Source organism: Trachypithecus francoisi, unplaced genomic scaffold, assembly GCF_009764315.1.
Source record: "Trachypithecus francoisi isolate TF-2019V2 unplaced genomic scaffold, Tfra_2.0 Lachesis_group0, whole genome shotgun sequence".
In the NCBI taxonomy this organism is placed as follows: Eukaryota; Metazoa; Chordata; class Mammalia; order Primates; family Cercopithecidae; genus Trachypithecus; species Trachypithecus francoisi.
In genome coordinates this window covers 13,491,135-13,514,472 of record NW_022681453.1, presented here as the reverse complement: position 1 = coordinate 13,514,472, position 23,338 = coordinate 13,491,135, and the positions used below count along the sequence as shown (strand labels likewise).

At 39.1% G+C, this 23,338-nt stretch overlaps 1 protein-coding gene and 1 long non-coding RNA gene across 2 annotated transcripts in view; one reads left to right on the top strand and one right to left on the bottom strand.

Moving 5' to 3' along the window:
* Window positions 1-23,338, top strand: part of LZTFL1 (leucine zipper transcription factor like 1) — a 96,308-nt gene that overhangs the window by 51,033 nt on the left and 21,937 nt on the right. The window contains exon 2 of the mRNA XM_033204670.1: window positions 13,232-13,323. The gene's annotated coding sequence lies outside the window, so the exon portion shown is untranslated. The remainder of the gene's footprint in view (window positions 1-13,231; window positions 13,324-23,338) is intronic.
* On the bottom strand, window positions 1,075-6,611 carry LOC117080103. Its single transcript, XR_004435718.1, has 3 exons — window positions 6,438-6,611; window positions 2,727-2,884; window positions 1,075-1,544 (listed from the first exon to the last, which is right to left on the bottom strand). It is a non-coding gene; the product is annotated as an uncharacterized LOC117080103 (long non-coding RNA).

Here is a 23,338-nt window from a genome sequence, read left to right as displayed (position 1 = left end):
CCAGAGCTATCCAGAGACAGAATATGGAACCCATTCCAATGGGGCTGACATTTATCTTTGGCTAATATAAGTTTTCTTTGTTGTTGTCGTTATTGTTTTGAGACAGGGTCTTGCTCTGTCATCCAGGCTACAGTGCAGTGGTGCAATCACAGCTCACTGCAGCCTCGACCTCCCCGGCTCAAGTGATCCTCCCACATCAGCCTCCCGAGTAGCTGGGACTACAGGCATGCACCACCGTGCCCAGCTAATTTTTTGACATTTTGTAGAGATGAGGTCTCACTATGTTGCCCATGCTGGTCTTGAATTCCTGGGCTCAAGGAATCCTCTCGTTTCCTCCTCCCAAAGTGCTGACATGAGCCATAGTGCCCAGCCTAAGATGAGTTTTCTAAAGAAGTGCTAAATACTAACAATATAAACTTCCAGCCTCGCCTTTTAATTCCAACTCAACCCAGATTCTTCAAGCAAGGTTGATGGATGTGTTCAGACTAGCAGGTACAAGAAAAAAAAACTTGAATTGCGGGAATTTGGCAGGAGCCAAGGACAGTTCTGGCACAAGAATGGCCCAGAAGTGCCCATCATTACAAGTTTACTTTCTGCCAGAGTTATATAAGCAGTTTTTACACCATATTTTAAAATTTTTACATATTTACACCATGTTTTACACCATATTTTAAAATTTTAACAACACCTTGAGAGGAAGATATTATTATTACTCCCATTTTACCAAAGGGGGAACTGAGTGAAAGAGAAGGGCAATTAACAAATTAATTTAAAAGATGAAAAATGTAACTGTCTTTCGGGGTTTTTTTCTTTTCTTTTTTTTTCTTTTTTGAGATTGAGTCTTGCTCTGTCACCCAGGCTGGTGTGTAGTGGCACGATCTCGGCTCACTGCAACCTCAACCTCCCAGGTTCAAGCTATTCTCCTGCCTCAGTCTCCTAAGTAGCTGCGATTACAGGCATGCACCACCATGCCCAGCTAATTTTTGTATTTTTAGTAAAGATAGGGTTTCGCTATGTTGCCCAGGCTGGTCTCAAACTCCTGACCTCAAGTGATCCGCCTGCCTCAGCCTCCCAAAGTGCTGGGATTACAGGCGTGAGCCACTTCACCTGGTTGCAACTATCTTATTTTTAGCTGCACAACATAAAACCAAATTGTTAACCTACTTAATTGGATCCATTAATTGTCGTGGAATAGCCTCCATGGTAAACACAAGTCTTCTGTGGTATACACAAAGCTGAACATTACAGCACTACTGGTTATATTGAAAAACTCTAAACAATCCAAGTCTAAAACCAACTACTGTGGATCCAGGCAGTGGAAGGGTATGAAGCCATTGGTATGTTTTCAAATAACTTTTAGTGACATGAAAAAGCCCTCATTATATACTATGAAATGAAGAGGGTAGGCTATTTTACACATTCATTTATTTATCCAAACTTAGTTATCCCACATTTGCTTTTCCAGCGTAGTTCTGTGAATACACCTGGTGAATCAGGCAGGCTTGCCCTTGTAGAGCTGACAGTATGGTGGACGTGAAACTTTCCTGGAAGAAAAAGCCCCAAAATGTTAACGGTTTTCTTTTCAAAAGAGTAGGGGTTTTTAAATTTTTAATCTTCATTTTTATGTTGTTTCAAAATGTTCTATATTAAGCATGTATTACTTTTTTATAGATTCACTGAGTTATGATTAGCACACAATAAACTATACACGTTTGAAGTATGCAATTGGATAAATCTTGCTGTAGTACACACCAGATAAATCATTACCACGATGAAGGTGGTGAACATATCCATCACCCCAAAAGTGTCCTCAGACCCATTTGTTATTCCTTCCTCCTACCACGCCACCACTCCTCACCACGTTCAACCACTGATCTGCTTTCTGTCACTATAGTTTGGTTTGCATTTCTAGAATTTTATATAAATTGTAATACATAGCAAACGCTCTTTTGTCTGACTTCTTTCAGCATCATTTTGAGATGCATTCATGTTGTCATGTGTACCAATAGTTGTTTCCTATAATTGTGGAATAGTATTCAATTACATGGCCTATACCAGTTCGTTATCCATTCATTGACTTGTAGACATTTTGGTTGCCGCTGATTTTGAGTTATTACAGACAATGCTGTTATAAACGCTCAAGTAACTGCAGGAACATATATTTTTTTCTCTCTTGGGTAAACACCTAGGAGTGAAATGGCTGGGTCATATGATAACTCTACGTTTAACTTTTTGAGGAACTGCCAAACTGTTTTCAAATGACTGTATTGTTTTTACGTTCCTACCAGAAGTGTATGAGTTCATTGTTCCCTCTCTTTTAAAATTACATAAGAAATAAATGAATACCTCCTGTTGTAAAAAGAAAATCCAAAAGCTTCAGAAATATAGAGTAAGAAAAGTGAATGTTCCCTTTTACTCCATCCCTTTCTTAGTTCCTCATACCTATTTATCATTAAAAGTTTGGTGTGTGTTCATCTTTTCTTTGCAAGAGTGTGTGCATGTGTGTGCATGTGCACGTGTTTGCATGTGGAAGCATGTATGTGTGTGTAAGTGAGATTCTGTGAGCTCTGTTGCTCTAACTCTGGCTTCACTCACTGAATAATGAAGCTTGGAGGTCGTTCCTCATCGGTGCATGAAAACCTCAATCTTTTGAATTGTTGCTGAGTATCCTACTTCAATAAGCAGAGGGGAGAGGTGTTTTTCAATGTGGTTAGAATTCTATTTACCCTTCCTGTGAAAGAGGCAGGTCTCTTCAACATTTTCTATTCACATGACAATTAGAGAAGCTCCTTCTTCTCCTCAGGAAAGGCTGCCTGTGGGGAAGGATTGCATTTCTTTCGGTGAATCTGGGTCTTCTGGGAGCAGCACAGGCATGACCACCCTTCTGGAGAGTGAAAGAACAGTCAGTGGAAATGTAAGGGATGGCCACAAGGTGTGACAGCTCTGCCATCACATTAGGTTTACGCTTGTCTCACGTTCCTCAGAGCAGAATTGCCTTTCCAGACCCACCATTTGTTCTGCTACTTAGTGGTGAGGAAGCTCACTTTAATTAAGTGTAGTCATTCTGAGAAGGGCAAAAGGGCTTCAACTCTTCAACTTTCAGCTTTGGAAATGAGTAAAATTGGGAGTTTCTTTTTATCATGTTAGAAAATCTACCACATTGGCTGAATGTGGTGAGAAAACCTACTCCCTTGTTTAAAACAGACAATAATGCAATTCATACTTGGTCAGCTAAACAGTTTTTTACTGTCTCCCCATGTGTGTTTTTACTCTCTTAGATTTTCTTTTAACAATGAATGATACTAGGACTATATTAAGTGGTACCTCTTTATCTCTCTCTCAGCAATAACCTGGGGGCTAAATCATTTACACTTATTAATACATAAAATTAGGACTATATTATAATAAAGTTGCATGTCCCACACTGAACATTGGCATAATATGTTTTCATGTCATTAAATATTAACCAAATATTAAATCCACACCTTAATTGTTAATGACTTCATAATATTTCAGATAACAGACATACCATAATTTATAACAGTTGCCCTGTGGTTGAAAGATTTTTACCAGTAGATGAAGATTTTGAGTAGCGATAAGTGAAGAAAAGTTATAAAAATTATTCATTATGACAAGTGGAAATTAGGTTCTAGTAGCAAGATTAAAATTAAATCATGTATCACCTCTTAAAATTTTGTTATCTTCCTATGATAAATGCCTTCCTCATTATTTTGAACTAAATATGCTACTCTTTTTTACTCTTTACTCTCAAACTTTAGAAAATGTTTCACAAAACTTATACTCAGTAATTTGATAGCAATTTATAATTACACATTACCTGCTAGTCTCTGACAAATATGTTGGTTAAGTGTCCACTTTTGTTCAACCTTTCCACAGGGGACTTGAACATCACAGTCAGTCTCACACATAGTGTCCAGCTGTGTGTCATGTTAGCGATATCATGCATGACATTGCCCCCAAAATGCATTTCTTAAAAAAAAGAATACTTTCCTGCTTAACAAAAAATAACACTATCACACCTAAAATTAATAATCATTCTTTAATATCATGTAATAGCCATTACATTATTTAAATTCACCAAATGTTTCCCTGAATGTCCTTCCCAGCTTCTTTGTCCAAACCAGGAACCAGTCCTGGACCACACATTGCACCTGGCTTTTATGTCCTCTCTCTAGCTTTTAATCCAGCCTCCAGTCTCTTCATGGGTAGCTTCTTATTGCAGCTGCTTGGCCAGTGGCCTATAGAGGCCCCCTACATTGCTTGCCAGTGGTGTCATTTAGCTTGTTCCTCTCTCCCTTGTATTTCCTGGAAGTTACATCTACATATTGATTAGATCCAAGTTAAACATTCTTTGGCTAGACTGCATCACAGGGGATGCTGTGACATCAGAATTCATGACCCCAGGAGACATGGAATAACTCATTGTCCCACTAGTCCTGATGCTAGGATCAACCTTTAGGTGATGGTGATGGTGGTCTGATCCATCCATTGTACAATTCTGTTTTTCTCCTGAAGACCAGAACCACATCAGCCATGTTACTTTGGCACCATACGGATGTCCAAGTCCCATCAACCACCCCCTAAAGTCTCCAAGCACAGGTTGATAGTTCTTGCCTGGATCTACATTCTCATTAGGAATTGCGAGATTATGACTTTCATCCCTCTCATTAGGAATTGCAAGATTATGACTTTCATTCCTCTACATTTAGCTGGTATTCTTCAAGCTTTATATTGTCAACTGGAGCTATTTGCTTAACTTGAAATATAGTTTCTACCTGAGGACACTAGATGCACTTTTCTTTCAGTTACACAATGTCAAAATAAGACATTGGTATTAGCTGCCTTGAATGAGTTTCTTCTGGCAGTATTCTTTCTGAGTATCATTATGGACTCATGAATATACATTCAATGCGAGTGTGTTTTTATTGAATTATCCTTGGGTCTCATAATACTATTCTCACCAGAAACCAGAGCAGTCAGAACCGAGTTTGATTTAAAACAAAGTTTCAAAACAAGAGCAGCTCCAAAGATAACATTCTGGAAAGAACTACTTTCCTAGAGAACAAAGGTGAGGTCATCTCATAAATTACTGTCATTGTTATTTATATCTGTGCTCCCTCCACATCTTCAAGATATGGGAGAATTCCAGAAGTGTGTCTGAGGGAAGGCTGCAAGCCATGAGAGTTCTCCGTGCTGGTTGTCAGCAATGTTTCGACTGCAGCTGGCATAAACTGAGATCCAATGTCAAAAGGTAGTAGATCGGCCCATACTTTAAGATGCTTCTAAGCCTCCAAAGCCATTACTTTTTTTCTTACTTGTAGCAAGTAAGCTTTCTTTCCCACAAAACAGATTGTAGAACCAGGAGGATCAGAGCCAATGTCAGATGGTTCCCTCAGGAAGTCACTGTTTCCCCGTGAGGGTTGGTGGGAGAAGTGCTGAAGAGAATGGTGTTGTTGTTGTTGTGAAAATCACTCCTGAGGAGGATAACGTGGGGAATTCCATCTCCTCCATGCCCTGCATGGTCCTGTAGGTTGCACTTTGATTTTGTCCTGTGTCATTATTGGTCACTTCCCTGGGAAGCCGACTGAAGGGAAGCCACCACATCCCAGATCCTCACTTGGTGCATGGCCAAGGTTTGTTCCCCTCCAGTGGAGGCTGAAGGGTTTTTCCAGGCTGGTCCGCCTGTTCCTGGCTGGTACAGATGGAGGATGCAGAGGCTACAATTAATGTGTACGTTTCTTCAAAGGAAGAGCAAAATACATAGAACCAATTCACATGGCTTTAAGACTCACTTTACCTCCCAAGAACAGAGACCATGTCTGTTTTCATCATTGTGACACCAGATTCTAAGACGGTGCCTCACATATCTATCAGGTGCTCAACACACATTTGATAAACGAGCTTGATTACCAAAAGTCCATAGCTGGTCGTATATGATTTTTATCTTCTCAGGAAAAAGGGGCTCCATAAGAATGACAAAGATAATGACCACCAGGTGGGGAATAAAATACTTTGACAACAACTCGGCACCTTAGGCAAGCCACATGGCTTTTTTGGATCTTGGTTTTCTATGGGACAGGTTTGTAATAAATTATATAAATGGCCCTCACAGCTTTTGGCTTCTATAAGTAGGTTTCATTTTTAGGCAAGGGGTACGTAAATTTTTCTAGTTAGTTACACTAAGATATGTAAGTTATGAAGCCTAAGAAAGTGGTAGAATTCATATCAGTTATATGCTTTACTGCTAGTTTATGGTCTCAGCTATGCTCCCACTTATCTGTGACTTTGCCCCTTGTATCTGCAAATAAGCAGGCACAAGAATGTAAACACACACACACACGCACAGAGAGGCACAAGCACACACACACATCTTTGCAAATATAATGCTATAATGCATCATCACAAGGTCTACTTACTCATAGGACTTCTTTTAAACATTCCCACCCCTCCTCAGCACACATTAAAGCTGTAGAAAATGGTTTTTATTGTAGGCTAGCAGCCAGTTAGAAAAAACTTTCAGGAATAAGGCAGGTATATTTGGCTGGCTTCTGACTGCGAAAATACAAATACTCATCAAACCAAACAGCACTTCTGGGCTTCCTGGGCTTTTGCATTTTAATCACTGTTCTCGATTTTACTCACAATCTCTTCTCTTTCAACATTAAAAATAAATCCTCTGTTGAACTTTTGCCCTCTGAAGTTTTGATCTGGTAGGGAGTTTTTTGGTTTTTTTATTTTTTTTTTTTCGTTTTGCTTCTTCACAGTCTTTCAAAATAATTATCATACCCACAGGTAGTCTCTGTACTGATACTAGGCAGGCTTGGAATAAATGCCACTCCGGGGCCCTTTCTAGTGTCTATCCCTGCCTCTCCTAAGCACATCTATACAAGGCCAGTGTACTTGCATCCTGTGCTGAACAGAGGTATTTCATTTTCCCTTATCTTCTCTCTAAAAATTATCCTAACTAAAAGACCCAGAAGAAATATGCCCAAATGAGAGTCAAGCACAAACATGTTGGCAATGGACTAGATCAGAAATCAGTGGAGATTTCACCAGAAAATCTCTCCTAGCAGCAGGAAAAATACGTGATTTTTAAAATTAAGAAGGGAAAAGATGAAAATGGTCAACAAGTCCGTACTTATTACTTCAACTCCTTGGGCCGGGTTTCCTTGCTGAGGCAACCCTTTAGGAGACTAGGTGAGAATGCAACCTTTTCCTACACTCCAAAGCTCCACTCAGAGCCTGTCCTGTCTTCGTCATTCGTTTTTCGAGATGACTCTGCACGTTCCATGTGCTCTGTCACATGGTGGTCTCATACTGAAGCATAGGAGCCTGGCCTAATTATTTTGACAAAATCTAAATTAATAAGAGATTAATTTCAGGCAAAAAAAAAAAAGCTTGCTTTACAAAGGGAACCTCACAATCATATTAAGAGAAAAGCAGGTTTTTCACATTTGCTGGTGTTATTTTCATCACCTACCAAAAAACAAAAGCATTAGCCAGGCGCGGTGGCTCAAGCCTGTAATCCCAGCACTTTGGGAGGCCGAGACGGGTGGATCACAAGGTCAGGAGATCGGGACCATCTGGCTAACACGGTGAAACCCCGTCTCTACTAAAAACTACAAAAAAACTAGCCAGGCAAGCTGGCGGGCGCCTGTAGTCCCAGCTACTTGGGACGTTGAGGCAGGAGAATGGCGTAAACCTGGGAGGCGGAGCTTGCAGTGAGCTGAGATCCGGCCATTGCACTCTAGCCCGGGCGACAGAGCGAGACTCCGTCTCAAAAAAACAAACAAACAAACAAACAAACAAACAAAAAAAGCATTGATGAGATAAATGTCCATTCACCATCTGAATTACCTTAGGATTCCAAAGTCCGTTCCTTTTCACTGCTGTTCTTCCCAACTAACACACACATACACACACACACATTCTTGCACATGCCTATATGCACATACACCCTTATATAGACTCATGGGCACACACTCTTCTCGTGGCATAATTTCTCGAAAAAGAAAAATTCTTGCAAGTATACATTTTACTTTATTTTTACTTATTTATTTATTTATGTATTTATTGAGACAGTGTCTGGCTCTGTCACCCAGGATGGAGTGCAGTGGTGCAATCCCGGCTCACTGCAACCTCCACCTTCCAGGCTCAAACCATCCTCCCACCTCCGTGTCCAAGAAGTATACATGTTAAAATCTACATTAAATTTTTCTTTTTCTCTCCCTTAAAATTACAATGGCTGGTCATCATACTGTGATCATTAGACACTATTAGAGTTGCATTCTATGATTAATATATAATTAATGCCATTCTATTTTGAATTTCCCAAATTCTTATTTTTCAAAAATGAAGTGAATTTTATTTCAGTTCTGTACATTATTAAGAATGCTATATATGGGCGGATCACTTGAGGTCAGGAGTTCAGGACTAGCCTGGCCAACATGGTGAAACCCTGTCTCTACTTAAAATACAAAAATTAGCCGGGTGTGGTGTTGGGAGCCTGTAATCCCAGCTACTTGGGAGGCTGAGGCACGAGAATTGCTTTAACTTGGGAGGCGGAGGTTGCAGTGAGCCAAGATCACGCCACTGCATGCCAGCCTGGGTGACAGAGTGAGACTCTACCTCCAAAAAAAAAAAAAACTATGTAATATTCTCTGTGAAAGATCAGCTTTCATCCATTCATTACTTTTTGTCATTTGAAAATGAGAAAACTACTCCATTGGTGTTTTTTGTTGGTGAAAGTACCAGCAAAGGCCATATTCAGTGGCTCACATCTGTAATCACAGCACTTTGGACAGCACTTTGGGAGGCCAAGGTGGGAGGATCAATTGAGCCCAGAAGTTTGAAATCAGCATGGGCAAAATAGGGAGACTCTGTCTCTACAACAACGACAACAACAAAATAGTCAGGCACCATGGCTCATGCCTATAGTCCCAGCTACCTGGGAGGGTGCGGCAGGAGGAGCACTTGAGGCCGGGAGTTAGAGGCTGCAGGGAGCTATTATCTCACCACTGCACTCAAGCCTGGGAGAGTCAGATGTCCTTCTGGTAGATACGAATGGAGTAGAATATTTAGACCAGATTTTTAAGTTCATTATTACATGAAAATTATCTCTGCATAGCAAATTTTTAAAAACAGGAAGAGATTAGTTCCCATTTCTGCCTCACATGTTGTGTATCATCAATGAGCACCATCCAGGAGAATAGAAATCCTGCCTTTTGTTTTTAGATTCTACTGTCAGAGCCATTTTTACTTCTACCTGTGAAATAATTGAGCAATACCTCCAACTATGTCCCTATTTCTTGGAGAGCTTCCTAGAGTCCAGAGTTCACAGTGAATGCAATAATCACAAAGTGAGTACATAAAATCAATTTCCTCTGAAAACCACAATTTACAACTTTAAGTGAACAAACACCGATTTCTGTGGCAAACATCTCATAACAAATATTTGTATCCTCAAGGTTCAAGTCAACAATTCTTAGAATTATATTTTTAATATGACATTACTGGAAAACTCTTTGCTCTTTTTAATAAAGACAGACTCAACTTTTTGGCAATGAGATACAAGTTCAGATTTAACAAAATTCTCTATCTTTCTCCTTTGGATCTAAACAAAGGCACTTTCAAAACAGTTGTGTCTATAGCTTCTTATTTTCTCAGGATTTCCATTTGTAAAGCATTGAGGTTGCTCATTTTTCATTCTGTAGTTTATAGAGCACGTGAGTACAGTTTACAAAATATGGCATGTGATTTTAACTTTAACAAATGATAAAAAATATATTAGGGATAAAATAAATTATTTCCATGACACTGGGTAAAAACATAAGTATGTATTATTCAGCTCAGTACCTGCCACTTTGACTGTTTCTGTGTCACCATACTTACTCCAGCATTCCTGTACACTAGTCCTCCAGATCTTCCCTTGACCTTGGAGCTCATATTGAAGGGTTAATTCCCATTCTGGCTACAGTATTTATAAGCATAAGTCTTGTAGAATTTTTTCAGAGTAAGGAAGAGCAACACAAAATAATCTTGTGAAGCATAAGATGCTTTTTCTTGATAATACACCCCGACAGCTGTTAAAAAGAGCCAAGTATGGTAGCATTTATTTTTAATCTACTATTCATATACTTATTTACTGTTCTTGGAAATGGATATAGACAGTATTTTTCTTCTTGAAAATTGAATGTGTAAAGGAATGAGATCCTGGAAAGGCTTTTTAAAAATTATGGTAAATTGATTTAATCAATTTCTTAAGAAAAACACAAAATTAGCAGACATTAAAACCAGCATTTCCTTTATGAAATGATCATTATGATTAACCAAATTGAAAAATCACAGAACACTTTTTTTTCCTTACATAGCAGCAATTTAAACCAAAAACAAATAAACTATGGACTTGGGGTGATAATGACTTGTCAATACAGTTCATTAGTTGTAACACATGTACCACTCTGGTGGGAGGATGCTGATAATAAGGAGTGGGAGGCATATGTGGAGACAGAAGGTTTATGAGAAATCTCTCTACCTTCCTCTCAATTTTGTTTTGGACCCAAAACTTCTCCAAAGGATAAGATCTACTTTTAAAAATTGTCTTTTAACCTATTTGTCCAACAACATCTCTAGCGGGTTTTAAAAATGTTTACTTTAAATATTTAAAATTCAGTTTTAGTCTATTAGGCAATTTCGTCAATGTGATTAACTCCTAGGTTGGTATAACAGTCCAAAAAGTCAGGTGTGAGGAAAACATCCCTTTTATTTTTAAATTTAATTTAATTTAAAGTCCTGGGACGTGCAGGTTTGTTACATAGGAAAGCATGTGTCATGGTGGTTTGCTGCACTTATCAACCCATCACCTAGGTATTACGCCTCACATGCATTAGCTATTTATCCTGATGCTCTCCCTGCCCCCAGCCCCCAACAGGCCCCAGTGTATGTTGTTCCCCTCCTTGTGTCCACATGTTCTCATTATTCAGTTCCCACTTATAAGTGAGAACATGCAATGTTTGGTTTTCTGTTTCTGTGTCAGTTTGCTGAAGATAACAGCTTCCAGCTCCATCCATATCACTGCAAAGGACATTAACTTGTTCCTTTTTATGGCTGCATAGTATTCCATGGTATATATGTGCCACATTTTCTTTATCCACTCTATCATTGATGAGCATTTAGGTTGAGTCTGTGTCTTTGCTATTGTGAATAGTGCTACAATGAACATGCATGTATCTTTATCATAAAATGATTTCTATTCCTTTGGGTATATACCCAGTAGTGGGATTGCTGGGTCAAATGGTATTTCTCATTCTAGGTCTTTGAGGAATTGCCACACTGTCTTCTACAATGATTGAACTAATGTACACTCCAACCAAAGTGTAAAAGTATTCCTATTTCTCCACAGCCTTGCCAGCATCTGTTGTTTCCTCACTTTTTAATAATCACCATTCTGACTGGCATGAGATGGTATCTCATTGTGGTTTTGATTTGCATTTCTCTAATGATAATGTTGAGCTTTTTTCATATGTTTGTTGGCTACATAAATGTCTTCTTTTGAGACACGTCTGTTTGTGTCTTTTGCCCACTTTTTAATGTTTTTTTTTTCTTGTAAATGTATTTAAGTTCCTTGTACATTTTGGTCATTAGACCATTGTTACATGGATAGGTTGAAAAAATTTTCTCCCATTTTGTAGGTTGTCTGTTCACTCTGATGATAGTTTCTTTTGTTGTGCAGAAGCTCTTTAATTATATCCCATTTGTCCATTTTTTGCTTTTGTTGTGGTTGCTTTTGACGTTTTCATCATGAAATCTTTGCCTATGCTTATGTCCTGAATGGTATTGCCTAGATTTTCTGCTAGAGTTTTTATAGTTTTTGGTTTTCCATTTAAGTCTTTAATCCATCTTGAGTTAATTTTTGTATAAGGTGTAAGGAAGGGGTTTAGTTTCAATTTTCTGCATATGGCTAGCCAGTTTTCTCAGCACACTTATTAAATAGGGAATCCTTTCCCCATTGCTTGTTTTTTATCAGGTTTGTTAAAGATCAGATGGTTGTATATGTGCAGTCTTATTCTGAGATCTCTATTCTGTTCCATTGGTCTCTGTGTCTGGTTTTGTACCACGCTGTTTTGGTTACTGTCGCCTTGTAGTACAGTTTGAAAGCCTCCAGCATTGTTCTTTTTGCCTAGGATTGTCTTGGCCATATGGGCTCTTTTTTGGTTCTACATGAATTTTAAAATGTTTTTTTTTTTTTCTAATTCTGTGAAGCATGTCAATTGTAGCTTAATGGGAATAGCATTGAATCTATAAATTACTTTGGACAGTATGGCCATTTTCACTGTATTGATTCTTCCTATCCATAAGCATGGAATATTTTTTCATTTGTTTGTGTCCTCTCTGATTTCCTTGAGCAGTGGTTTGTAGTTCTCCTTGAAAATGTCCTTCACTTCCCTTGTTTTCTGTATTCCTAGGTATTTTATTCTCTTTGTAGCAGTTGTGAATGGGAATTCATTCATGATTTGGCTATTTTGGATGTATAGGAATGTTTGTGGTTTTTGCACATTGATTTTGTATCCTGAGACTGCTGAAGTTGCTTATCAGCTTAAGAAGCTTTTGGGATGAGACTGTGGGGTTTTCTAGGTATAGGATCATGTCATGTGCAAACAGAGACAGTTTGACTTCCTCTCTTGCTATCTGAATATGCTTTATGTCTTTCTCTTGCCTGATTGCCCTGGCCAGGACTTCCAATACTGTGTTGAATAAGGGTGGTAAGAGAGGGCATCCTTGTTTTGTGCCAGTTTTCAAGGGGAACAGTTTCAGCTTTTGCCCATTCAGTATGATACTGGCTGTGGGTTTGTCATAAACGGCTGTTATTATTTTGAGGTACATTCCATCAATACCTAGTTTATTGAGAGTTTTTAACGTGAAGGGATGTTGAATTTTATCAAAGGCCTTTTCTGCCGCTATTGAGATAATCATGTGGTTTTTGTCTTTAGTTCTGTTTATATGATGGATTACATTCATTGATTTGCATATGTTGAACCAGCCTTGCATCATGGGGATGAAGTCAACTTGATGGTGGTGGATAAGCTTTTTGATGTGCTGCTGGATTCGGTTTGCCAGTATTTTATTGAGTATTTTTGCATTTATGTTCATCATATCCCTTTGATTTTTTAAGATACAACTTAATTTTTAACTTGAACTCTCATTTTCTAAGGGAAGGCAGAGAAAATCTATCAATTTGTACCCTACCCACCCTTCGGTGACTTTTCCAAGAAGCTGGGCTAAGTTCCAGTAAGAGAAAGCTCTGTAAGTTGACTAGTGCATCTGACATATTATAATTATGTTTTGGTGGTGGTTGTTACTGTTTTTTTTTTTATTATTATTACTCCAGATTAGATGAATGGGACGAGGAGAGTAGTATAAAGAAGGGAATGGTGATGATTTTGAGTTATTTCAGATGTAATCCTAGGAGGTGCTGGAAGCAGCAGGAGAGAGAGGAGAACTCATAAACAACTCTGAATCATCTCATTGGCAGATAGTGATAAAATGGTTAGTGGTAGAATGAAACCAAGATACACTTGTGGATTACGAGTTCTCTTTAGATGTGTTGAATATAAATAGTTTTTGAGAATCCCACTTGGAGAATACCTGCAAGTTCCTGCAAATATAAATTGGGAATGCAAATGAGAAGTGTGGTTGGAGATGCAGATTTTTTTTTTGAGACAGAGTTTCACTCTTGTTGCCCAGGCTAGAGTGCAGTGGCACCATCTCGGCTCACTGCAACCTCTGTCTCCCAGGTTCAAGCGATTCTCCTGCCTCAGCCTCCTGAGTAGCTGTGATTACAGGCATGTGCCACCACACCTGGCCAATTTTGTATTTTTAGCAGAAACAGGGTTCCTCCTTGTTGGTCAGGCTGGTCTAGAACTCCCAACCTCAGGTGATCCACCTGCCTTGGCATCCCAATGTGCTGGGATTACAGGCGTGAGCCACCACGCCCAGTCGGAGATGCACATTTGATGGTCATCCTCAGATGCGACAGATGAAACCCTGGGAATGAATGGAATTACACAGCCAAGGGGGATACATGGTAAGACAAAGCAGCTGAGGAGAAATTTCAAGGGATACCAATTTTCAGGGGTTTGCAGCAGAGGAGCCAAACACGGACAGCAAGAAACTATAGAAAGGAGAGGGCAGAGTAGCAAAAGCCCAGGAAACGGGAGAGGAGGAGGTGTCCATGGTGCAAAATGGTGCAGACCTGAGGTAAGGCATTCGATTTGGCAGCCATTAGCTCACTGGATGGCTTTTGAGAAGTCTGTTTCAGTAGGGAGGAGGAGAGAAAGCCAAAATGCAGAGTGAATGACATATGAAGTGCAAGAAGTCAACAGAGGCCACTCTCTGGAGGAGTTTAGCAATAAAGAGGAGGAGGTTAGGGCAGCTGACTATAGAAAAGGTGTGGACAAAGAAAGAGATGGTTTAGCATTGTTTATGGTTTATCATTGTTTATGGTTTGTCGTTGTTTTATTTTTTAATGTGGAGGAGACTTGAGAATGACTTTAAACTGAGGAAGGATCAAAGAAAAGGGAAGAAGATGAAGATATAGAAACCAAAAAGAAAAATCTTAGGGGATAATTGATGGAGCTTGGTCCTAGCAGAGGTAGAAGGGCTTAGATGAGAACTGGATCTAGTTAACCTTGGACAAGAGTTCTTGTGAATCAGTAGAGCAAGAAGAGAAGAAAATACATGGGTGTCCTACAGGAAAAGATGAGAGCTTAGAATCTCTTTGTAGCCCCATGACACTTATTACACATTTAATAATTTTGCTCTCTATATCTGTGAAAAGAGTAAATAGTAAACCATGAATGATAATCATTGCTGTCACAGTAAGTCACACCAAAATTTCTATGCACCTTGCCTCAAAAAAGATGTTTCCCCTAGTGTAGCAAGAAAGTGAGCCTAATGTTCATCATATTCCTACATGATATACCTTTGTGTCCCTCAAAAAATATATGGTGACTTTCTGTTTAATTTTGCTATTAAATATCTGAATGGGACCTGCCCAGTACATCTAATTCAAATCAAAGAAATATTGACAGGACCTTACCAAAGCCAAGCATGCCTGCTCAAAGAAAGCTCATGAAAAGGGTTATGAAACAACTAATCAACCACAAGTAAAGCCCTTCCTTCTGTTCCACCTACCCCACCTTCAATGTGAAAGGCCTGGGTATCTTCAGCCATCTGGAGAAAAATAAAAAGAAGAAAAAGCTAAAAATAGTGGGCTGCAACCAAAATGAAAATATCTGAATATTGGTAACAGTGTTTGAAGAGGAAAGGGCATGTTCCTTTGAGTGGTTTCCATCTCGGTCTCATGGCCTGAAATGTCTGCCTAATTTCTGATTTAAAGAGAACAGAAATGAGTACTGGCTCTTAGAAAGAAGGTACCTTGATTGGGGTGAGCACATAAAACAATGGAAAAAGTGACAAAAGGGGCTTTGCTATTACCTTTTGTTTTCTCTTTTCATCATTAAACTGTAAAAGTAATGCCTGTTTGCCTAATAAATAAATTCAGGTTACAGACGTATATAAAGTAGGGATCAACCACCTCCCATACCTACTGCCACTCTAGCACCTCTTCTCACATTTTGATGTGAGGAAATTATTGCTTTACCTTTCCAAATTTGCATGTATGTGTGTTTATAAAAATGAGATCTTACTATTCTCCAACTTGACTTTTTTTGTTTTCACTATATGTTATGGAAATCTTTCCATGTCTGTGCACATGGATTCTTCCTTGTTCTTTTGACAGCTACAGAAAACTACTCTTTTATTGCTCCATAATTTATTTAGCCATTCCCTCATAAGAGGATCATTTAAACTATCTCAAGACTTTTTACCACAGAAAAAGCTGCTGTAAACATCTCTGTACATACATCTTTGTGGTCTTGTTGTTTCTTAAATTGCTGGCTTAAAGGGTGTGTACGTTTTCAGTTTTGATGAAATTCCAGATTGTCCTCCAAAAAACGTCATACTAGTTTATCCTCCTACCAACAGTTTTTAAGAGTGCCTTCTTCCTCATGCCCCAGACACTACTGAGTGTTAATACTCTTTAAATATGTCCTTGCTTATAGATAAAAGTACTTTCTTTGAGCAGAAGGTTAGGGATATTAAGGGAACTTCCCTTCTAGAAAAGTAGCAGGAGAATCATATGTTAAGATTTAAGAGAAGTGGGGGAGATGAACGTGTGGGGACTAGGAAAGCTTTAGGAGACAGCCACTTGGGTGGAGTGGAGCAGGAGCTGACCCACAATATCCAAGCATCTAAAAAGCCCAGAGAAAATTGGGGGAAAAAATGTCAAAAAGTTTTTATGAAGCCAATACAGTTGTTTTGTGACTTTTCTAGTTTGGGAACAAGAACAAAAAAAAAAAAGAGAGAGAGAGAGACAGGGTCACCCAGGCTGAAGTGCAGTGGTGCGATCATGGCTCACTGCACCCTTCACTTCCTAGGCTCAAGCTATCCTCCTGCCTCAGCCTCCCAAAGTGCTGGGATTACAGTTGTGAGCCACCGTACCTGGCCGGGAAAAATTTAAGGTTGGAATCCATCAGTATGTTAAAATTGAGTCATCTGGTGAGAAACAGAAACTTCTCAGGGTTAAAGGATCGCATAAAGGCTCTGACTTGAGACCAAAGAGAAATGAGTCAAAGAGAAGGACTGATGGGCCAGAAGAAAATAGAAGATTCAAAGATCACAGCTGGCCAGGAGCGGTAGCTCACTCTTGTAATCCCAGCACTTTGGGAGGCCGAGGCGGGCAGATCACAAGGTCAGGAGTTTGAGACCAGCCTGGCCAATGCAGTGAAACCCTGTCTCTACTAAAAATACAAAACTGAGCTGGGCGTAGTGGCGGGCCCCTGTAATCCCAGCTACTCAGGAGGCTGAAGCAGGAGAATCGTTTGAACCCAGGAGGCAGAGGTTGCAGTGAGCCGAGATCACGCCACTGCACTCCAGCCTGGGTGACAAAACTAGACTCCATCTCAAAAAAAAAAAAAAAAAAACAGCTAAATCACAATCAAGTTAGAGGCAAGGTTTAAGGGCAGTGAGAGAGTTAGAGCAATAGTCAGAGAGTTGGTGATTAGCAAGGAGTATTTCCGAGTTCAAAATTTCAGCAAGGCATGGAACAGCTGCTGGCTATGATGGGGTGTGGGGAGCAGACAGGTCCTGAAGTAAAGTGGAGCTAAAAGTTTCTGAAGAATAGCAGGTAGAGTCACGACAAAGGGGTGCTATATGGGTCATCCATCAGGGATGGCAAGACAGGGTGGAGTTATTCTGCAGGTCACCTGCAGAAATCCCAAGGCCTGATTGAGTATGCTTGAATGAGTGAATGATCTGGATGCTGAAGGGTTGATGGAGAAGAAGGAGCAGCAGAGCAAGAAACAAGAGCTTCATTGAGGGAGGGCTGGTTGAGAGGTGCTTCACTCAAGGGTCAGGAGGTGACTGTGAAGCATGCACAGACTACCAGCCACCCATAAGTACAAGTGTCGGGAGGGGGAGGGTGGAGAAAAGGAAACTTTCTCTTTGGTGAGGAGTCTTCAAGGAAAAAGCTGATGATCTCAGGACATCAGGAAATATATTGTGAATCCCACAAGACATTCACTGGAAGCTGGAGTGGAAAAGTGTTGATTAGGATTTCTATCAGGCAATTTGGGGACACTGAAATGATTGAATGTGGATCAAGGGAATTAGGAATCAGGGTATCCGAGAATGGATAGAAGGAAGGAATGGTCCACATGGTGCTTTCCAGTGAAGGTGTACTGGTGCCTCTCCATGGTGATGCTGCTGGGAGGAGGTGTGAGAGTGAGACTTGAGATCAAGTCCCTCCATTCTGCAGGGACTGGGGAGACTGTGTATTTGGCTGGTAGCCTCCGCATACTCATGCATGTTCTTCCATCAGCTCACTACATGACCTTGTAAAAGTCACCTACATTCACTTAGCCTCCATTCTCTCTCTTCACAAATAAGAGTAATCATAGTATGCATCTCATGAGGCTGCTTGAGGATTAAACATAGCACGTTAGACATGAAACATGTGTTACTGGAACACAGTAAATATGCAATCAATTAAACTATAACTACTCACATTGTAGAAGGTTTTAAAACATATGTCCATTTTGAAGGGGAAAGTTTTCACAATATTGTAAATTCTAAGTAACAAATACAACAGGCACATGGAAAAATCTCTCAACACACAAACACAACCTTCTTATGTGGATACAACAGTGATCCTAGTAAAAACAACTATCTCCACGGTTTTGATGGTTTCTCTTACACAAAATCAATTATAGAAATTCATACATTAAGTATCTTAAAATGCAAAATTTTTCTGTCTTATACATGCAGATATTTAAGTTCATGTTGTCTTCTGGTTTATGTTCAGTCTCACTGTTTTAAAATAAAACCAAAGTATATCACATAAGAACAACTGGGAACCATTTATCTTCATTTGTATACATGAAAAATATCAGTTCTGTGTATGTTAGCTGTTCAAAGTTACTCTCCACAGTCTTATTTGTGGATGATTTAATGAAGATATTCCTACCACGTTTCTGCTAACCCTGTACGTGGGTTAGTTTTGCAGGCTGACCGGGTGGAAGTCAGATAAATTCCCTCCATTCCTAGAAAGACATTCTCCAATTAGCTTAACAGTAGTCCCTTAGATTGGTGTCTTAGCTTCAATGGTAACAGTAGACCAGATATGAAAGTTTTCTTTATATCACCCTGGGTTTTAGTGTGTTCAGTTATTTTTTTCCCTGTCCAGGTCATTTGTTTTCTACTTAATATTTTTAGCAAAGCAGTGACATTTTGGCAACATTGGCTTCTAAAAGTAGATGCTCACCTAACATTTAATCTCTTGGGGTTTGTAAGGAATCCACCGCTGGGCTGTTTCAGGTATTGGTGCCCGAGTTTGCTACGTTCCCTCTGTCCTTTCTACCTTGCTTTTCCCAGGCTAACATTTGCTAATCCCTGAAGATTCAATTCAGGGATTTTCCTCAAAGCTTTCCCTGAAACCCTACATTGAGCTAAGTGCTCCTTGCCTGGTTTCCTAAAAGGTGACTACATTATATGGACATGACATGATCCTCTAATGGGTCTGTCTGTCCTGCTGGATGGATAGCATCCTTGAGAGCAGGGACTTTGCTTCATCTTTGTTCTCCTAACAACCAATAGGCACTTTAGACACAGGGCCGATGGCCTATAAAAATGCTTGAAATCAGAAATACAGAGTTGCACCTGAACAACATGGGTTTGAACTGTGTAGGTCTGCTTATACATGGATATTTTTCGATTAATATATTGGAAAAAATTTTGGAGATTTTTGACTATTTGAAAAAACCCAAAGAAATACCAAAAAATTAGGATTTTAATTAATGCATAAAATATATGTACAGACTGGTCTATTTTATAATTCACTACCCTAAAATATACACAAATCTATTACAAAAACATAAAATTTATCAAAACTTATGCACAGAAACACTTAGCGAACACATGGCATCATTCACAGCAGAGAGAAATGTAAACAAACATAAAGATGCAGTATTAAACCATAACTGCATATAATTAACTGTAGCACACTTTGTACTACTGTAATAATTTTGTAGCCACCTCTTGTTGCTATTGCAATGAGCTCAAATGTTTCAAGTATCAGCTTAAAATATCTATGAGGCTAATTATCTCCACCTGAGCAGTTCATCTCGCCAGTAAATTATGTATCATAGCAAAAAGTGATCTCCAGCAGTTCTAGCAAATTTTGTGTGTAGTGCAATACTGTAAGCCTTAAATAAGATCATGGGACCCATACAAAGTGTCACTAATGATGCTGGAAGTACTCCCAGTAAGCAGCATAAAGTAATGATATTACAAGAAAAAGTTGAATTACTTGATATGTACCACAGATTTAGGTCTGCGGCTGCAGCTTCCCTCCAGCATAAGGACCATTGTAAAAAAGAAGTAAAGGAAATTCATGAAGGCATCACTGCATCTACTCCAGTTGCTGCAAAAACCTTGTACTTTTGGTGAACTACCTTTTAACCTTGTATTAAAAATGCAGCTTTCATGTGAGTGTAGGATTGCTCTAAAAAAGGCATCTCTAATATAGTTTGAGAAAAAGTTAAGTCATATATGAAAACTTAAAGAAAAAGGAAGATGAAGGATCTGAAGCCAGAGAATTTAGTGCCAGTAAAGAATGGGTCGATAATTTTAGAAAGAGGTTTGGCTTTAAAAATATCAAGATAATGAGAGAAGCAGCTTCTGCCAACTAAGAGGCAGTAGGTGAGTTTCAAGACACCACTAAGAAAATTATTGAGGAGAAAGGATAGCTGCCTAAATAGGTTTTTAACGCAGATGAAAATGCCCCCATTCTGGGAAGAAAAAAGATACCACAAAGGACATTTATTCATAAAGAAGAGAAATGAGCACCAAAATATAATAGGAAAGGATTATCTAACTCCACTGTTTTGTGCAAATGCAGTGAGGTTTATGATCAGGACTGCTCTTATCTATAAAGCTGCAATCTCTGAGCGTTGAAGGAAAAAGGTGAACACCAGCTGCCAATCTTTTGGTTGTACAAGAAGAAGACATGCACAACAAGCACCCTTATTCTGGATTAGTTCCATCAATGCTTTTGTCCATGAAGTCAGGAAGTACTTTTCCAGTAAGGGACTGACTTTTAAAGTTTCCTTTTTTATTGAACAATGCCCCTGGCTACCAAAACCCCATGAGTTCCATGTCAAAGGTGTTGAAGTGGTCTACTTGCCCCTAAACACAATGTCTCTAATTCAGCCTCTAGATCCGGGTCATATGGACCTTTAAGGCTCATTGCACATGGTTCTTTATGGAAAAGATTGTCAATGCTATGGAGGAGAATGCCAGCGGAGAGAACATCATGAAGGTCTAGAAAGATTACACACCACTGAAGATGTCATCATTGCTACAGGAAAAGCCATGAAAGCCATCAACCCCGAAACAATAAATTCCTGCTGGAGAAAACTGTGTCTGGAGGTTGTGCATGAGCCAAACAAGGAAACCATGAAAGAGATTGTAGATATGCAAAATAAGAATGGGGGCAAAGGGTTTCAAGGTATGACCCTTGGAGAAAGATTCAAGAGCTAATAGACCCACACCAGATGAATCAGCTGAACACAAGTTGATGGAGATGAGTGCTTCCGAACCAGTAACAAATGATAAGATGTAGAAGTAGTGCCAGAAAATACATTGACATTAGACAATCTGGAAGAAGGGTTTCAATTATCCAAGACCGATTTTAACTTCTTTTATGACATGGACCCTTCTATTATACAGGCACTGAAACACACAAATGGTGAAAGGACTGATACCATATAAAAACATTTTTAGATAAACAAAAAATAAAAAGTCAGATGGAAATTATGTATTTCCATAAAGTTACACTGAGTGTGCCTTTCTCTCCTGACTCCCCTTCCACCTCCTCCAACTCTTTCTCCTCTGCCACCCCTGAGACAGTAAGACCAACCTCTCTGCTTCCTCTTCCTCCTCAACCTATTCAAAATGAAGACTTTTATGATGATCCACTTCCACTTAATGAATAGTAAATATATTTTCTCTTCCTGATGATTTTCTAGTATTTTCTTTTCTCTAGCTTACTTTATTGAAAGAATATAGTATATAATACATATAATGCATAATATATGCTCATGAACTATTTATGTTATTGGTAAGGATTCCAGTCAACAGCAGTCTATTAGTAGTTCAGTTTCGGGGGAGTCAAAAGTTATATGTGGATTTTTTACTGTGCATGGGGTCCGCAGCACTATCCCTTGTGTTGTTCAAGGAACAACTGTAAATGCTTGGGCTCAAAATATAAAAAGAAACCTATAAATTAGTAATTGTTTTATGGGATGTCTTCAAAATGTAGCATTAAGTCAACTAGAATTCAGTAAGTAGTTATATAAAAATATAAGGGTTAAGTCATGAGAACTAAATAATTCATTCTCAGAAACTCCTAAAAGTTATATAAATCACCTCAAAGTTACATTTAACATGGGAAATAGGGATAGCTGAATATGTCTGCTGCCTTATGATATGCTTTCTAAAAGAGGGCATGTGCGGGGCCAAAAGCAACCCACAAACACAGTGTCTGGAACCCAGTAGGAATTCACAAATGTTTGTTGAGATGTTCCTGTTTATCTCCAATTCAATTCTGCAAGCATAGCTCAGAGCTTATTAAAGGCCAGCCATACTATGTTATTATATAATCAATATTTCTTCCTTCAAGGAGCTTGCAATATAGTAGTGGGGAAAACAAACTCATATAAGTTGGCTAAGAATGACATTGCCGTTTGAGTTCACTTTATTTTTCACATATTATTTATCCATCTCATTGAGAAAACTTCCAGTCATGAACACAGCTTGTACTAGGCTATTCAGCTCTTTCAATAGGACTACACAGCCCCAGCTTTGTAGGCAAAACTTCCTGAGCAAATTTGATTTTTTGTTTCCATTTTCTATGGTGAAATGCAATTGGTGAACACCCTTACATTGACAACAGTCCAGGGAAACATTTATTGAAGACCACAGATCTAGGAAGATCCACATTTCTGAATAAGACACTTTTCTTAAAGGTGCTCCACTCTTGTATAAGCTGTCAGTATATCTCTTTTTGTAGTTTGCCACTTGTAATAATAATAAATCTAAATGTACATCTCTGGACACTTCTACTGCAGCACCTGATGAAAATTTGGGTTCCCTGTTCAGGACAACTCTCAATTTCACAATCATCACACTCACCCACAACTTTTCCACACTCCTGTTAAAACCTAACCCAAATTCCACTGCCTTCTGGAAGACTTTTCTGAATCTCTCCTCTCCAGTCTCAACAGAAGTAAACTATCTCACACCCTCTCTGAACTACCCTACTACTAACTGTCTGCTTTGAAATTATTCTACAAGTTTGAATTCTCCCTTGACTTGATTATAAGGCCATTTTTGAAAGAGACCAATCCCATCTTGTTCATTGCTCCCTTCCCCATCGTGTCTTGCTAGTCCAGCTTCCCATTAACAGCTGCTGAATGTACAGACTGAACTTGTGGGTTTAACTGAAATGTATATGCATAAGGGAGTATGGAAAGAGGATTTGGTGCATATCATCATGTTTACAATTTTTCTTGTACTCTACAAGAAGGTATTCCCCACAACCAATTCTCAACATTTTTTGAGGTAGGTTTCTAATTTTGATGGTTTTGGTGTTTGTTCCCTTGGGGTGTTGTTAATGCATTGAGATTATCAGTGAAACTAA